General features: G+C 37.4%; 1 long non-coding RNA gene across 1 annotated transcript; it reads left to right on the top strand.

Moving 5' to 3' along the window:
• Window positions 1–3,375: 3,375 nt before the first annotated feature.
• LOC140873471 (uncharacterized) lies at window positions 3,376–4,229 on the top strand. The gene is made up of 2 exons (XR_012148043.1): window positions 3,376–3,625; window positions 3,721–4,229. It is a non-coding gene; the product is annotated as an uncharacterized lncRNA (long non-coding RNA).
• The last annotated feature ends 12,572 nt before the right edge of the window (window positions 4,230–16,801 follow it).

A 16,801-nucleotide genomic window follows, 5' to 3' on the forward strand; every position in this document is an offset into this window, starting at 1 on the left:
GGCCCCAAGACCTGACCGAACTTGCCCAAAACCCTAAACCCGTTTCCCTCTTGTTCCTTACTCTCGGCTGCGACCAGCTTCTGTTCAGAGGCATCGGCCGCCCTACTCCGGCCACCAAATGGCCGGAGCACCACCACCTACACCTAGAAGACTTCAAGACGTTTCCAGAAAGCTAAAAACCAGCCCAAACGGAGTCCTAACGAAGGAGAACGAACCAAAACAAAATCTGCCTAATTTCTGCTCGCGCGCTGCGCGCGATGCAAGACTTCCGGCCGTTCGGCCGCCCAACTCCGACCACGACTGGCTAGAAAACTACCTGAGATAACTTCCTCTATGTCTTGGGGTTCTAACCCAATTGGAATTACCCTCAAACCCGTCCTATACAGTGCACACGAACCATTTTCCCAAAACCGCTCAAACTGCGACCTTCTATGCAACCAGAAGATATTGTTTTGGTTCAGACCAACCTTGGCTCAAACCACTCGAACCACTCAACCCTAAGGCACCCTAGGACACCCCTTGACCGAGCCCCAGCCTCTGGATCATACCATGCTTGGCAAAAACGTGAGTCATGACCAATCAAGCAAGAACATGCATCAATACAAGGCATACATGCATAAACTCAAAATTTCCATGAAAAATCTGAAATAAAACACATCATGCAAGAGTAATAGCTTATATGGTGGCCAAATAAAAGTTTTAGACATGCCTTTAAATCTTTGAATGAAGATTGATGCGTTTACGAGGCTTCGGGACGACGAACGGACCAAAAACTCGATAAATATTTGAAAGATCGGCTATGGAGGCTGATATCTGCTATGGGGCGTGAAGATGGTGATGAAGAAAGGTTGGAGGCGGCTAAGGGAGAGGGAGACGTGAGTTTAGGGTAGATAGGATAGATTTTTGGTTAATTAGCATTTAATTAAGATAATAACTAATTTAAGATAAAATCATGCCTAAAATATAATATTTAAATCTCAACATAACATATTATTCTGATAATAAAAATCAAAATCCCGAAATAATATTTTAGGCAAATTTTAAAATTAATAAAAGTCAATAAAGGGACTAATTTTGGCTAAAAATCAACCCTTAAATAAATATATAATTAAATACTAAAATTTTCTTGGCAAAATACCTTAAAATAATATTTTAAGGCTCATAAAACTCATAAAATATTTTTGGCTAAGAATTTTGGTATCTCGTCCGTCCGCGGTCCCGTCTACGCGATCAAAATAATAAATTCCTTAAAATCTAAAATTTCCATAATTATGGGTTAAATGCTAAAATAAATTAAATCATGCATATAAATCACATAATATCACATAAATACATTTAACCCTTAATTAAAAATTAATTTCTCCTAATTATGCTTGTAAATTTACGTTTTAAAATTTTCGGGTGTTACAATATTAGTTCGGAAGATTACTCGGTATAAATCAAATGATAACAACTAAATTCAAACGTTATATAAAAAAAAATTATCTGGTTCGACAAAAACACCTAATGACTGGAACAAACCACAAAAACCAGTAATTAGCAAACTTTCGATTTTGTTTTATTGCAGTATTAGATGTTCTAGTCAACCTTGACGATAAAAAAAAGAAAAAAAAAGAAAAAAAAAGGATGCATGTTGATGTAGTCAACCTCGATGGATCACATATACCACGCTGGACCAAGTCTACTCGTGTTACTATTATATATTATTTTAGAATTAGGTAAATCAACCTTAATTGATATATGAATGGTTAGTTAAAAATAATAATTTTTATTTTTTGCAAAAAGAAAACCTTGTTTGTTGTCTCTTTTAAAATTTCAAATCCAGTCAATATCAATCGAATAAATAAAAACATAACATGATCATCTTCCCGGTTATATATATCACTTAACCCAAACATACGCAAACCAAATTAACCAGCACTGCGCGCGTTAAGAAAAGGAAAAATCAAACAACATGGAAGCAAATCATCTGACGAGGTTTACATTAATAGTGTTGTGTCTGTTTCTATTGATGGGGTTTTCGAGCAGCACATCATCAGGTAAAAATAAATAAATTATGATTCCATTAATCAGAAAATACTAGCTAGCTACGTACAATATATTCTTTTAATTCGTTTTAAAAAGCTTTACGTTATATCTTACATTTTATAATTTTTTTGCTACATATTATGTTCAAGTGTTCAAGACATGCACTATAGCTCAGATTTGTTAATCCAACAACCTACCTAGCTAATGAGTTGCAAAAACTTATTATCGATCGGTCTTATCAGAGTGAATTAATATATATATATATATATATATATATATATATATATATATATATATATATATACAATTTTGCTATCATGTCCACTCACCGTGCCCACCTAATGTGCCCACCATGAGGTGGCACTCAACATTGGATGTGATGAATTGTGCGTCAAATAGTTGAGTGTCACCTCATGGTGGGCACATTAGGTGGGCACGATGGGTGGGCAGGATGACAAAACTCTATATATATATATATATCATGTTCAGTTTTTGTTTAAAATTCTTGATTCAGATGATCCATGATAAAAATTTCAAATGGATATTAATTGTTGTTTTAAATTAAAGGTCATGAAAGGAGAAAATCGCTACGACATATGACATACGAAGGAACGAGCATAGAACTGGCTGGATCGATCAAGAATAGAAGAAGGAAACTGTCGTGGCCCCCGCCCCCACGATACAATATCCCGATACATAATCATCCAAAGGCACCGGCGCCGACTCCAATTCGGCCAGAACCTTAGCTACGTCGGAATTTTAAATGAAATTCAAGGCAATAATGTTTGTTGAAGTAGTTGATTTTTCGATCATAGTAGTTGATCATGTGTGAGGATGTAAAAATAAATGAATTAATTATGTGTAGTCCAATTGTCATTGTCCTTCCCTTTTTCTGATATAGATTTTCCTTGATGTTCAGCTGTTCATCATGACATTTCTTGTCCCATTAAAGGGATAGACTACATTCACCCATTGTTAATTAGCACCATCAAATTAAATGTTGTACGTTGTTTGTTCGACAGTTCATTTAAAATCGAAATTAGTTAGTTTTTTCGCGTGAACCCAATTTCAGTATTTGAAATTTTGAACTGATCAAACTTTATATATACAATTTATTTATTTATTTTAAACTATAAAAATTGTTATTTCGTTTCAATATTAATTAAATAGATAAATACAAATATATCTATTCTCTCGAATAAAATTAAAATTGCAATACACCTATATAAATCCAATTCAATTTCGTTTTCGAAAAAAACTAAAGTATATGTCATAGTAATTAACGAGTGATTGGGATGCGTATCACGGGTAAGTCGACCTCGCCCACAGAATGAGTCAAACCGGCCTATGAAGTCGATATTAATTATGAGTTTAGTCAACAGTCAAACATGAAAAGTTCACACACACACACACAGATATATATATATATATATCATGAATGTTGATTGTTGAATACTTCAAGTTCGTTTGCTAATTTAATTATAATCTCCATTAATGGATAACAGCAGGATCCTAATAGCTGCACTACTCCTCGTTTCTTTTTTGATGCTCGATTGTTTCCCTCTTACGGCCATTTCAGCTTCCAGCTCATCACCAGGTACGTACTGCCATTATTAATATTTTTTTGGCATTCTTTTCAAAATCACGAAATTTATATTAATTTGTCTTTCTTTTGCAAACAAATTAATTAAGAAAATCGAATGACAATTCCCAGCGGGAGAAAATTTGGGAAACTTGGTAGTGATAGCGGAACTGTGGGATCGGCCGTGAGTTTGAGGGCGGCGCTAAGCACTCCGCCGCCGCCAAGATACAATGAAACGCCACCACGCTGATCATATATATATATAAATCGAAGAGACGACCTTGTTTTATTGATCATTCCGTCTTGCATGCGCTATATATATATGCATTTTCTTGCCGACAGATCATCTTATACGTTTTAGCTAAAACTAAAGCTCCTTGGTTTATTTCCTGTTTTATATAATTATTATTATACGTTTATAGAGAGATTACAGCTAATTAATGTCCAATAGTTTGGCTTTTGGAAGAGTTGTTTCCGGTCGAGATTCCAATGCTAGCTTAATTTTTATTCCGAGCTATATATATGAATATATGTTCCGTTTGGTGTATATATATGTGTTTATATATTATTGTTTCGTTTAGAGTTTGATTTTAAATTATTATTATTATTATTATTATTATTATTATTATTTACACATTCTTTTCATTATATTATTCCATTCAATCCACAAATATTATTTTAATATAACTTCATAAATTCTATTATATCGAGTCAGGGCCGTCTCCAGAATATTAGAGGCCCTAGACAAATATTCAGGAGAGAGAGCTATAAATATCGATACAATCGCTTCATCGTCTAAAAATCAAAATTTCAAATTTTTGTAACTAAAAATAATGACATAAACAACAATTGAATCAAAATATAAAAAATAAAACTAAAACTAAAAAAAAACTCGATAAATACTCAAATTTCATGAGTCAGAGATGAATTAATGCATAATACAAATAAAATAAGAATCCCTAAATTAAAGAATTAAGTAAAAAATCATTCACATTGTCGAATAAGAAAATTGTAAGATTTTAGTATATCGAGATCAAAAATTAAATTAATTAAAAAAAGTCAACCGCGGTCGGCGGTACAAAAATAGACAAAAATATCTCATCTCATTCAATAAATAAACAAAAAATGATTAGTCCAATTTAAATATCTTAAGTCATTTGAGATGATCAATTTAACGAAAAAAGATATTTTTGTTTAAATAGAAAAATACTTTTTTAACAAAAAAAATGGTGAAAAAAAGTACAAAAAATTGACCACGATTTCAAATTTTAAACAAAATAAATAGACTCATATAATATTTTAAATATTAAAAAAAATACTTAAATTTTTTTTTTAAAATTTTTTTTTTGAGGCCACTGCCGAGGGGAGGCCCTAGGCAACCGCCTAGGCCGCCTCCCTTGGAGCCGGCCATGTATCGAGTAAAAAAAATTTAATGTGGTAACCTCTATCAAACCAAAAACCTTATCAAATTATCTTTCTAAATAAATCAGTTTTGAATTATGTATATCATTACAATTCTTATTACTATTATCTATAAAATAATAAATCTTTTAGCAAGCTCGGGAATTATTGAATATCTCATGCGTAGATAGAAGCTTATTTTCAGAGGTTAGATGGACAAAACCGAGGCTTAACCACTTGAGGATGGATGTAGATGCTGCATTTCAGGACACTACAAAAAAACTTTGAGTTTAGCCATGGCCAAAACCGTGGCTAAATTGATTTACCCACGGTTTTAGCCACGGTTTTTGAAACCGTGGTTAAATCCACCGTTGTTAAATTTAGCCATGGTTTAAAACCGTGGCTAAATTTAACCACGGTTTTTAAAAAAACCGTGGCTAAATTAGCCACAGAATTTAAAAAAACCGTTGCTAACTTAGCCACGGTTCACGGAATAAAAAAATCGTGGTTAATTTAACCACGATTTTACATAAAACTGTGGTTAATTTAACCACGATTTTAAAAAAACTGTGGCTGAATCAGCCACAGTTTTTTTAAAAACCATGACAAATTTAGCCACGAAAAATTAAAAAATATAGTGTAAGGCCCTGAAATTATTTTTCGTGATTAACAGAATTGATTATTAATTATTTTGGAGATTTATTGAGCCGAGATTGAATCGAATTAAATTGGAAGTTTCAGGGACCGAAATGCAAAAGTTGGATTTTATAATTGTTAACTCAAGCAAGTTGTCATCCTCTCCATCACATCACTCATTTTCTCTCCTCTTTTCCTCTCCATTTGTACGTACTGAAGCGAGAAGCCATGGGAGACGCTTCTTCAAGCTTTTCCTTTCCCTGATTCGCACGATCCGATCGTCAGATTTTGATTCCGAGTTGAATTTCACGATCACCGCAACGAGGGCTTCGTTCTGACGTAAGTTTTGCTACGATCCTCGAACTTTGATTTTTGTTGGATTGTCAGAATTTGATAATCTTCGAGTATATTGTGCTTGAGCTAGCATAGATCGAGTATTCGAAGTCGGTGAGGAAAAAGAACGAAGTTTGGATTTTATATGAATTTTTAGGCTTAAATTCGAAAATGGGGTGTTGGATTTTGGTTGGATTTCGATTGATTTGTTGGTTGAGAAAGTTGATATGGATTGTATAGAATGGTTTGATGATGTTGATGTTTTTTGGTTTGACCGTTTATAGCCGTTATGCCGTTGAAATCGAGTTTGGATTGGAGATTTTATTGTTTCGGTTTGATTTCCGGGTTTGGTCGAATTAGTAGATTGATATCGAATCCGTATAATCTTCATTTTCAGATTTGGATTGGAGTTTCGGATTTGGATCGAACTTAGGAGTTGGTCGAATTGAGAATCGAAGACGGTATATTGATTGAGTTTATTTGTTTCGTTTTGTTGTGATTCGATTGATTATTTATTTGAGTTCGTTGTTATTTTCAGATTTGAATCCTCGACGGACTTGAAAGGTAAAAGACGACATTGATTAGAATGAGGTTGAATACTCGAGTTCGATTGATTCTCGAGCCCCGAAAATCACATACTGCATGTTTATTTGCTTGGGTGAATTTGATTGATCATTTTATTTACACTTGCATCCATATTGAGCCGATTTCTCGATTCGTTTTGAAATTAGACGATTTAGGGAGCTATATTGAAGTGGTCTTGGATTTCGAGTTTTTTCAAGTGCCAGAATACTTCTTATAGTTGCTCTGAAGTCTAGGGGTTGAGTTGAACGACATCCACTCCGAATGGGTGTGTCGGTGAGTTGTTGTGAAGACTTGGCCCCGGAATCCCAACCAAATACCGATTGATATTTCGATTATTTGATTTGATAGTCCCGAGTTTTGAAGTCATGCACACATTCATTCTCATTTTGATTTGTTATTGATTATTGCATTTCAATCTGAGGTGTTTATCTGATATTGCATGTCTGTCTATTTTACTTAGAAATTATATTTCTAACCGGTTTATCCTGCTGTTGTCTTTGTTTGTATGTGTACTTGGCAACAGGAGGATCAGGAGCAGGACTGAGTCGTTTGGGTTAGCTCGGGGTGTGATGATAGAAGTGAGACACCGTGTCTTAGGATTGTGTCATTTGAACTTGTGTTGTTTTGATTAGTCAATCAAATTATATCGTCGAACTTGTATTGTTAATCGCGTTTTGTTGGTGTTTCGAATCCCTTATTTTATGTAGGAGCTATGGATTGAACCTTGGTTGTTGGGATCATCGAATTGAGTTTGTAAAGATGTTATTTTTATGCCCTGGAGTGCAGCTGCCGAGTTGACGGCGCGGGCGCACCGTTGTTTCGCGAGGCGCGGGCGCGGGCGCGCTAGGTTCTGCGAGGTCCCGGCGCGGGCGCGCTAGCTTCTGCGAGGTCCCGGCGCGGGCGCGAGGTTCCTGGCGCGGGCGCGCTGGAGTGACCCGCACCGTGATCACCTACTAATCAGAACTTAAGCATGCAATTAATTAATGAAATAATCTTAAGTCAGAGTAACTGCGGAATTAAAGTAAGTCAAATACCAGTAAGCAAAACCTAGTGGTCAACCCCGCTATCCAGCCTTGGTCACCACCTAACCTCCCTGTCTCCGGGAGAACTACCTGCATCTGCCCCATGGAATATGGCATCCAGCCAACAGAAAAAAAATCGGAAGTGAGCCTAACATGCTCAGTACGAGAGTATGAGTATACAATATTAAATGTGCATGAATGAAAATGAACTGGGTACCAAGACACTCAGGTCAAGAAACAAGCTCAAAGACCGGGCCCAGGGTATATAGCACGCTGCGCCGTCGCATCAGGAGGTGGCTCATATACCCAGTGGATAATGGTGACTTGATACTAGTACATGTGTCCAACCATCACGGTGACCTGACACAAGACTTACGTATCCAACCATTAACAAACTCGTAGGGTGAGCGCCCTACTACAGGATACCTCTAAGGTAAAGGCTCAATATGCTCATGTATGCAACATACAATCATGACATGCTGTATATAAAGCCATATAAAACATGCAATCACATAATTCATGCAAACACATAATACATGCATACTCAATCTGGATATCTCGAATAATACTTCCGTACCTTACTAAGGCAGATCCTAGAAGCTCCCCCTCTAGGTCCAAGCCTACCATGCAGCACTACAACATAAATAACCATGCATTACCTAGCATGCCAAACATCACCTACTAGGCTCTAAAATCCTTAATTAAACTATAGCCTACTCCCTATTTACTATAGGAAACCAAATCCATACATTCGTCCGTCGTCAGCCCGCTGATGACGCATGCCCCAGAGCCTGGGCATAGCCTAGCTACGACTTCTAGACGCCTCGCCAGAGCTCCGCCGCCTGGCTGCTACTGCGGACACTGTCCGCTATAAAATATACTATTTCCTACTCAAACTCTTAAAGAAAGAGTCCCGAAGCCCTTAAATAGAGCGATTACCGGGAGAGGAGAGGGAAAATTGCACTTAAAAATGAGGAATTCGAACCCCTATTTATAGGCCACGATCGGAAGCTCCGATCTCTTGATCGGAAGCTCCGATCGGTGCATGTTTGCCACGTTTTGGACGGCCGAGATCGGAAGCTCCGATCGCAGGATCGGAAGCTCCGATCTCCTGCATCTGGCCACGTGTTTCAATCTCCTTGACACCTGTTTCTGGTTGAGATCGGAAGCTCCAATCTCAGGATCGGAAGCTCCTATCTCGGATCGGAAGCTCCGATCTGCCCGGTAGCTCCGAACTGTTTCTCATGCTTTCGAACTGGTTTTGGTCCTCCGAGACCCCCGAGACCTACCCCACCATTTTCGAACGTTCCAGATTTGATTTTCCACTTATTTTAACCAAATAAGGACTCCTTAAACATGTTTTGACACATTTAAAATTATATGTCATTTTCTAACATGTTTAAAATCACTTAATCTTGTAAAATGGAACCGGGCTACTACATTCTCCCCCTACTTAAGATATTTCATCCTCGAACAATCTTAAGTATTGAATGCAGTAAAATACTGAATAAACATCTTTTATTCAAACTGATTCATTTTACAAGTTACAATCTGAAAAAACAACAATTCAAAATCGCTCTGGATAATCTGTACGCATACGACTCTCAAGTTCCCAAGTGGCCTCCTCAGTGGCTCGGCGCTGCCACTGAACTAGAACCAGAGGAATGGTCTTGTTGCATAACACCTTATCCTTGTGACCTATGATACGCAAAGGTCTCTCCACGTATGTCAAATCCGAGTCCAACTGTACCTCATACGGCTGTAAGATATAAGAATCATCCGCCACATACCGTCGTAACAGTGAAACATGGAACACGTCGTGGATACTAGACAAATACGGGGTAAAGTCAGCTTGTAAGCCAGATCTCCAACACTAACCAGAATCTCAAACGGACCAATGTACCTAGGAGATAGCTTACCCTTGAGACCGAATCTCAAAATCCTGCGAAATGGGGAGACTTTCAGGAACACTTTCTCTCCCACTTCGAATTGCGAAGGTCTGCGCTTAACATTCGCATAACTAGCCTCTCGATCCTGCGCAACCTTAATTCTCTTCTTGATCTGCCCAACAATATCAGCAGCCTGCTGGACTAACTCTGGTCCCTCAACCTGTCGCTCCCCCACTTCCTCCCAGAACAGTGGAGTACAACACCGTCGCCCGTACAACGTGTCAAACGGAGTCATCCCAAAAGTGCGATGGTAACTGTTGTTGTACGCGAACTCAATCAATGGCAACTGATCTTGCCACGCTGGACCAAAATCCATAGAACATGCTTGCAACATGTTTTCAAGAGTACGGATCGTGCGCTCTGACTGCCCGTCAGTCTCTGGGTGATATGTTGTACTCAAACTAAGAGTAGTACCCATAGCGCGCTGAAAACTGCCCCTAAACTTGGAAGTAAACCTTGGATCTCGAATGCTGACTATGCTCACAGGCACTCCGTGCAATCGAACAATCTCCTGGATGTACAACCGTGACATCCTATCAAAATTGTAGTCCTGGTTATAAGGAATAAAATGTGCTGACTTGGTGAGTCGATCCACCACAACCCAGATAGCATCACAATTCCTCGAGCTCACCGGTAAATGGGTCACGAAGTCCATCATGATCAACTCCCATTTCCACTCAGGAATGAATAAACTGTGAAGCAATCCTCCAGGTCGTCGGTGCTCTACCTTGACCTGCTGACACACCAAACATCTAGAAACATAAAGATACACACTCCTTTTCATTCCTTTCCACCAGAAAGAACATCGTATGCAAATCTTTGTACACCGAAAGGATTCTCATACTTTATGACTAACACTTGTCATAACACCTGTGACAACGTCGTTGTCCACAATTCTTGATTTCTTGAATCCCTCAGGTTCTCTTCTTGGAAATATCAATACAAATATTATTTTTGACTCAAAAGTTTATTAGTACAATATCTAATACTAATATAATGACATCTATCTCATAACTTGAGATAACATCTGAAAATGAGAATACTGATTATCCTGCCACGGATAACAATTTCTTGCTGAATTCTAACTTACTTTATTAGATGAACAAAACTGTTTCATCATTCTATGGCAAATCCTTAAACCAAAACAATATAGCTAACCCCTGATTCAATCTCATTGAATCAGACTTATAAATGACCTAACGCATCCAATAGACATCCCGAGAAAATTGGTGATAACAATCCCGCTGAATCTGATAACCTTAGATCTCAGCTGCTATCCTTTTTCCATGTCTAAAAACTTGATGCTATCCTGTTAGTATCCATTAAAATTCAAATGCTTGCTAGATCAATTTCTGTCACTGAAGTCCGAGAATTACTTCAAATCATTCTTGAGAACTGAATATCTGAGTACTATACTCATCTTATCAGTCTACCAAAAATTGAATAATTTCAATCGTTCTTTATGCAAAAGAATATTTAGCTCCTCCGTCACGGGGTTATAACATTTGTATCTACCTCAAACAAATAGTTGCAAATAGTCATTGGCACCAAACTTACACCAATTTAACTGACCATTTCGAAACATACATGAATACCTAAGTGCCCAGCTTTCACTAACCAAGTGAATTCTCATACTGATGAATCCATGTTGTAACTTAGCTGGCTCATGACATCTGTCAATAGAATCGAGTATCTTTTCAAGGTTATCAAACTGACACCAAACTATATTTTTAACGTAATTTTTGCAATGATCTCTAGACTGAGTAAATTTTCCATCCTTTCCTGAAGTACAAAAGACTTCCAGAATATCAATGGAAATATACTCTCCCATGTCTATCGTTGATCACAGTTCACATCTCCCAGTATAAGTCATCACAGTGCCCTGATAAAATTCTTCTTTGCTTGACAATCCATCGATCCAATTCCAATCCTTACAGGAAAATTTACCTAAGTAAACTCATCACTTAGAATTTTCTGTTCATCTCGTAATCAAGATCCTGATCACTAAAATACCTCTGATAGAATCAGACAATACTGGTAAAACCTCCTGGTTCTCCTCCAGTATCACGTGCGAGAACAACCTGTCCAGAATATTCACTTGTCAAGGAATCCTTTCCAAGACTATTCTGTCCACGGAAACGAAAGTCTGTATCTTTGATGAAGTCAGACGATAACTCAAATCCCTTGAAACTAATCCAGTACCAAGTATAACTCTAGAAGACTCAAATAAATCCTGAATATTCTCTTGATAATTATACCTATTGCTATGACTATACAAACAACGAGACTGAGGTAAGTCTTCCTATAATGCCAAACTGAAACAAAAGAATCCTTCCAGAGTACACCGGCATAAGGTCGCACTTACTATACCATCTCGAAACCCGACAGTCAAGAGCACCCCGGCATAACTCATCCCTGAGTCTCTGATATTATGCAATCATTCCTTTCTGGACCAAAATCATTGGTCAAGGAAAATTCTCTGTAGAGGCACAACTCAAATCCCGAGTCTGCAAGCATCTGATAATTAAATCCTGTTGAATATCAATTCAACTAATCTCCTGGATTAAATCCCGATATCACAAATCAAGATCAAAAACTTATCTACTCAGAACAATAACTTGTCAAGGAAAAATCCATTCCAAGACTGTTCTGACAACGGAACATCTTTATCTCAAATAAACGATAACTAAACCTTGATACCACACCTGGTATCTGTCCTATCCAAAGTCATACCCTGTTGTGACTGTTGCCAAATTTCCAAACTGAGTAGCCTTCCCTATATAGTCCCTAGAGCACCAAGGCCTCCAAACAATCTCCGAAGTATAAAAACTTCCAGAGGAATAACCGACTAAGGGTGGCGCCTCCTCATGTCTAGTACTGGTCACAATCCACAACTCTTGGTATTAGTTAATCTGTCATCCTGATGAAAATCCATCATCACTAGGTAACAACCTAAAAGGATCAAAGCAGCCAACTGTTCTAAGAAAATACGTCTAGAACAAACATTCATGCGTCTTGATGAGTCACATCATCCCTGGCAAACACTTGGCTTAATAGAATATTCTAGGTAAAACATCTAGAACTATTCATTGAAAACATGCAAAATTTCCAAGTACTCATTTAAACAATGATCAATCTTTATTCAATATAACCAAGTTAATCTCAAGATTACAACACTTGAACCACAAATCCAGGTTCTAATACAATCTTTATTACAATCCCATGTAAAACACAACTTAATCAAAAGATTACATTGAAAGATGTACAATACAACAATAAATGAGTACATCAAATACTGAAATCTTTAATACATCTGATTACAATTGAAATTCAGTATTTACATTCCTGCGGAAGTCTTTCATTCAGTCTACTGATCTTGAACATGAAGTTTCCTATCTGCTACTCATGTCAGCAGAACTTCTTCATCTCAAGATCTAAAAGATAAAATCTTGCTAATCTACCGGATCCTTCCAATATTGTTGGGTTCCATATCTGGTAGATGAGACAAGATTTTCCCGTCAATCTCTCCAACTACTAGTGAAAAGTCTTCCGGGGTGGCTTCCTTGGTCGACTTAGAATGGATGACTACATGTCACACATCCCGTTCAACCTGGAGAAGTGCCTGGCGTTGAAAACTGGATCTTTTTTTCCAGCTCCATCCTGCTGGGATCCACATAATACGATCCTCCGCTGCCAACCTTGGCAATGACGATCTTGAAAAAGCCTAGACATCCTGCTATTCCAATTCCTGATACTGCTATCGTTATTGAATCCAACTTGTAATCCTACAAAGGATAACCCAAAATCAATACTATGTCCCAAAGAATCTTATTGCATTCTCTGATACCATAAATGTAGTAACCCGCACCGTGATCACCTACTAATCAGAACTTAAGATTATTTCATTAATTAATTGCATGCTTAAGTTCTGATTAGTAGATGATCACGGTGCGGGTCACTACACGCGCGATCCCTTTTTTTTTAAAAAAAAAATATTGATTCATTTTTCCGCGGGTCCTCGTGTTCGATTGTGTTTAATTAATCGAGTATAGAAGATTAGAAACGGGGTCTCACATTAAGTGGTATCAGAGCGATAAGATTCTTGGATTTGAACTAGAGTGAGCGGGGTAGATCGAGTCCGCATGAATTGAATTCTCGCATGTGATTTGATAGGAGTCATTTTTGTGTGTTATTTTTGCTTGTTTTGTGTTTGTTTTGCATTAGTTTCGTTTTCGTTGTGTCTGTTTTTACCATTCTTGTTTTGTTTATTGTTTTAAAGTTTTTTTGTAGTCACTCCTCTGGTTTATTTATTTTTATTGCAGGAAATCACCAAGAAATGCTGATACTTGGTGAGAAGGTGATGCACAATTGAGGCGGTGAGGATAGCGCAAGAAGAAAAGCACATTTCTGGAAAAAGACGAGGCGCCCGCTCGGCAATTTTCTACCGCGCGGGCGCACTCATCATTTGTAAAATAGTAGCTGGCAGAAAGGCATGGCGTCCGCGCGGAAATTTTCTACCGCGCGGGCGCAACCACGAACTTGGGAAACAGGAGTAGCCAAATTTTCAGGCGCCCGCGCGGTAATTTTCTACTGGTCGGGCGCGATGTGTTGACGTGAAATTTTATTTTTTTTTAGAGAGTTTATTTCGGGAAGGATTCTTGGGGGACTTTAAATACAATTCTTTCCTTAGTTTTTGAGGGGAGAGACGAACGCACATCAGGAAGCAGACGGCGGCTGAGCAATTCAAGATTTCTCTTCTCCGTTGGGAGTTTTTCTTTTCTTCTCTTCTGAATTTTTATGTTAAACACTTTAGAGATTGAATTTTTGTAATGAATTCCAGTAGCTAAGTTTTTATTTTGTTGGAATCGAGGGGGTCCTAACCCCGAAACACTGTAGTGTGATTGAATCACCGGACGTATTGAGATTTGATTTATGTTTATAATTGATTTTATCATGTTTTTCTTTCTATGTTGATGATTAGCTACCCTTAACATAGATTCGTAAATTGTAAATTGTTATCGAGAGATAGGTTCCTAATTAGGACGAATGATAGAATCCATGGACTTAAAATATGCATAGAGATATGGTATTTAGTACATGTTGATAGCCATAGACCTCCAGGTTGAAAGTTGTAGAATTCATAAAACGCAAAGCAATCAGTCATGATAAATAATTAAAGAGATTTAATTTTTTCACTGATTTGATTAGTTTGACATCACCTCGAGAGAGAGTGTCAATGTTACAGGAATTTCTGTCAAATTTATAAGAATAAATTAAATTCCAATCGTCCAGTTCAATTAGGGAAAAGGTGAACCGAAATTCCAACAAAATCATTTTGAATTGGTGTTCTTCAGTCTGAGAATTGATTGTTTGGTTGTGAAATCCACTTTTATTTACGTTGAGTTCTTAATTAATTTTAAATGTTAGATAATTCCAAAATCAAATTTGAGATACTTTGTGTAGTTGAAAATCAACGAGACAAATTACTATTGTTAGTCCCTGAGGACAATACTCGTACTCAGTACATTTTATTATAACTTGAATCGTGCACTTGCGATTATTATCGACTGGATTTGAGAGATTTTTAAAGAAAATTTAAGTGTTAGTATTCTGTCGATCATGATTGATTGATTTAATTGATTATTTTAAATACGTGCGAGCATGCTTTATTGATTCTTGAATTAATTGAATTACATGATTTGTGATTTAATTTATAAAGCATGAATTACGTGATATATATATGTAAATGTGTTATTATCTGTCATTGGATATCATTGAGATTCATGAGTACTCAGAGCAGAGTTTGGACACCGAGGTTTGAGATTGAGATTGAGATTGAGATTGAGATTGAGATTGAGATTGAGATATTGTGTCGTAACCTTTGATATCAGATGGCACCTCGACGATCTGTGAGAAGGAATCCACCACCTTTGACTCCTCCTTCTACTGAGAATTCGCCGCAAGTAATAACTCCTCCGAATGATCAGAGAAGTACTGGAGCGGATCAGTTTGATGCAACCGCAACCCCGATGGAGACTCTATTGAAGAGATTTCGATCTTTTCGACCGCCTACCTTGACTGGTACCGAGAACTCCGTTGACTGTGAGAGTTGGCTAGAGGACATCGATCAGCTCTTTGATTCCCTTGACTATACCGAAGACCGCAAAATCAGGTTAGTCATTCACCAGCTTCAGGGTGTTGCCAAGAATTGGTGGACCACAACCAAGAGGGCAAATGAGAATTGAGGCACCGTTGTCACTTGGGATTTATTCAAGGCTGAGTTCTACAAGCGGTTCTTTCCTGTCTCGTATCGTAAGGAAAAGGGTGCCGAATTTGCGAATCTGAAGCAAGGGAATTTGAGCATCGAGGAGTACGTGAGCAAGTTTGACAGTCTCTTGAGGTTTGCACCTCACATTACAAATCACGAGGAAGCCAAAGCCGATCATTTCATCAATGGATTGAATCCTGAGATCTTTACCTTGGTCAATACCGGGAGACCCAACAACTTTGCAGATGCAATGGATCAGGCAAAGGGAGCCGAAGCTGGACTGTTGATGCAGCGAGGAAATCAGGTAGCTCCTCAGCAGCTAGGGGTGTTCAAACTTCGGATAAAACCGAAAAAACCGAAAATCCAAATCGGAAAAACCAAACACTGAACCGAACCGAAAACCGAAATTTGAAATTTGGATATAAATGTTAAAACCGAAATTTATTTGGTTCGGTTTCGGATTATATATCTCAAAACCGAACCGACCGAAAAAACCAAAATTTTATTAAATTAATAATTTTATTTATATAATTGTTTATATTATATATTTTATGAGATGATACCTAGTGAATAAAGAATTAATTTTAATAATTTTTAGTTTATTGTTGTTTATTTAAGTCATTTAGACTTTGAATTTAAATATTTTACAAAAAAATCGTTTAAAAGATAACATATTATATTTTGAAATATATTTATAATATTAATTAAAATAATTATATCAAAACCGAAATAACCGACCGAAATTACCGAACCGAATTAGTAAAAAATCGAACCAAACTGAAGGAAAATGGTTCGGATATCGGATTATATATTTCTAAAACCGAAAACCGAAAAAACCGAAATCAAAAATCAAAAATCGGACCGAACCGACCGATGAACACCCCTATGTGTGGAGGAAGTCACCCAACGGATCAGTGTCGAGGCATGTTTGGTAGTTGCAATATCTTCCAGCAGGCGGGTCACTTTGCTAGAGTTTGTCCTCAGCGAGGATCCGATA

Source organism: Henckelia pumila, unplaced genomic scaffold (genome assembly GCF_033568475.1).
Source record: "Henckelia pumila isolate YLH828 unplaced genomic scaffold, ASM3356847v2 CTG_601:::fragment_2:::debris, whole genome shotgun sequence".
Classification (NCBI taxonomy): Eukaryota; Viridiplantae; Streptophyta; class Magnoliopsida; order Lamiales; family Gesneriaceae; genus Henckelia; species Henckelia pumila.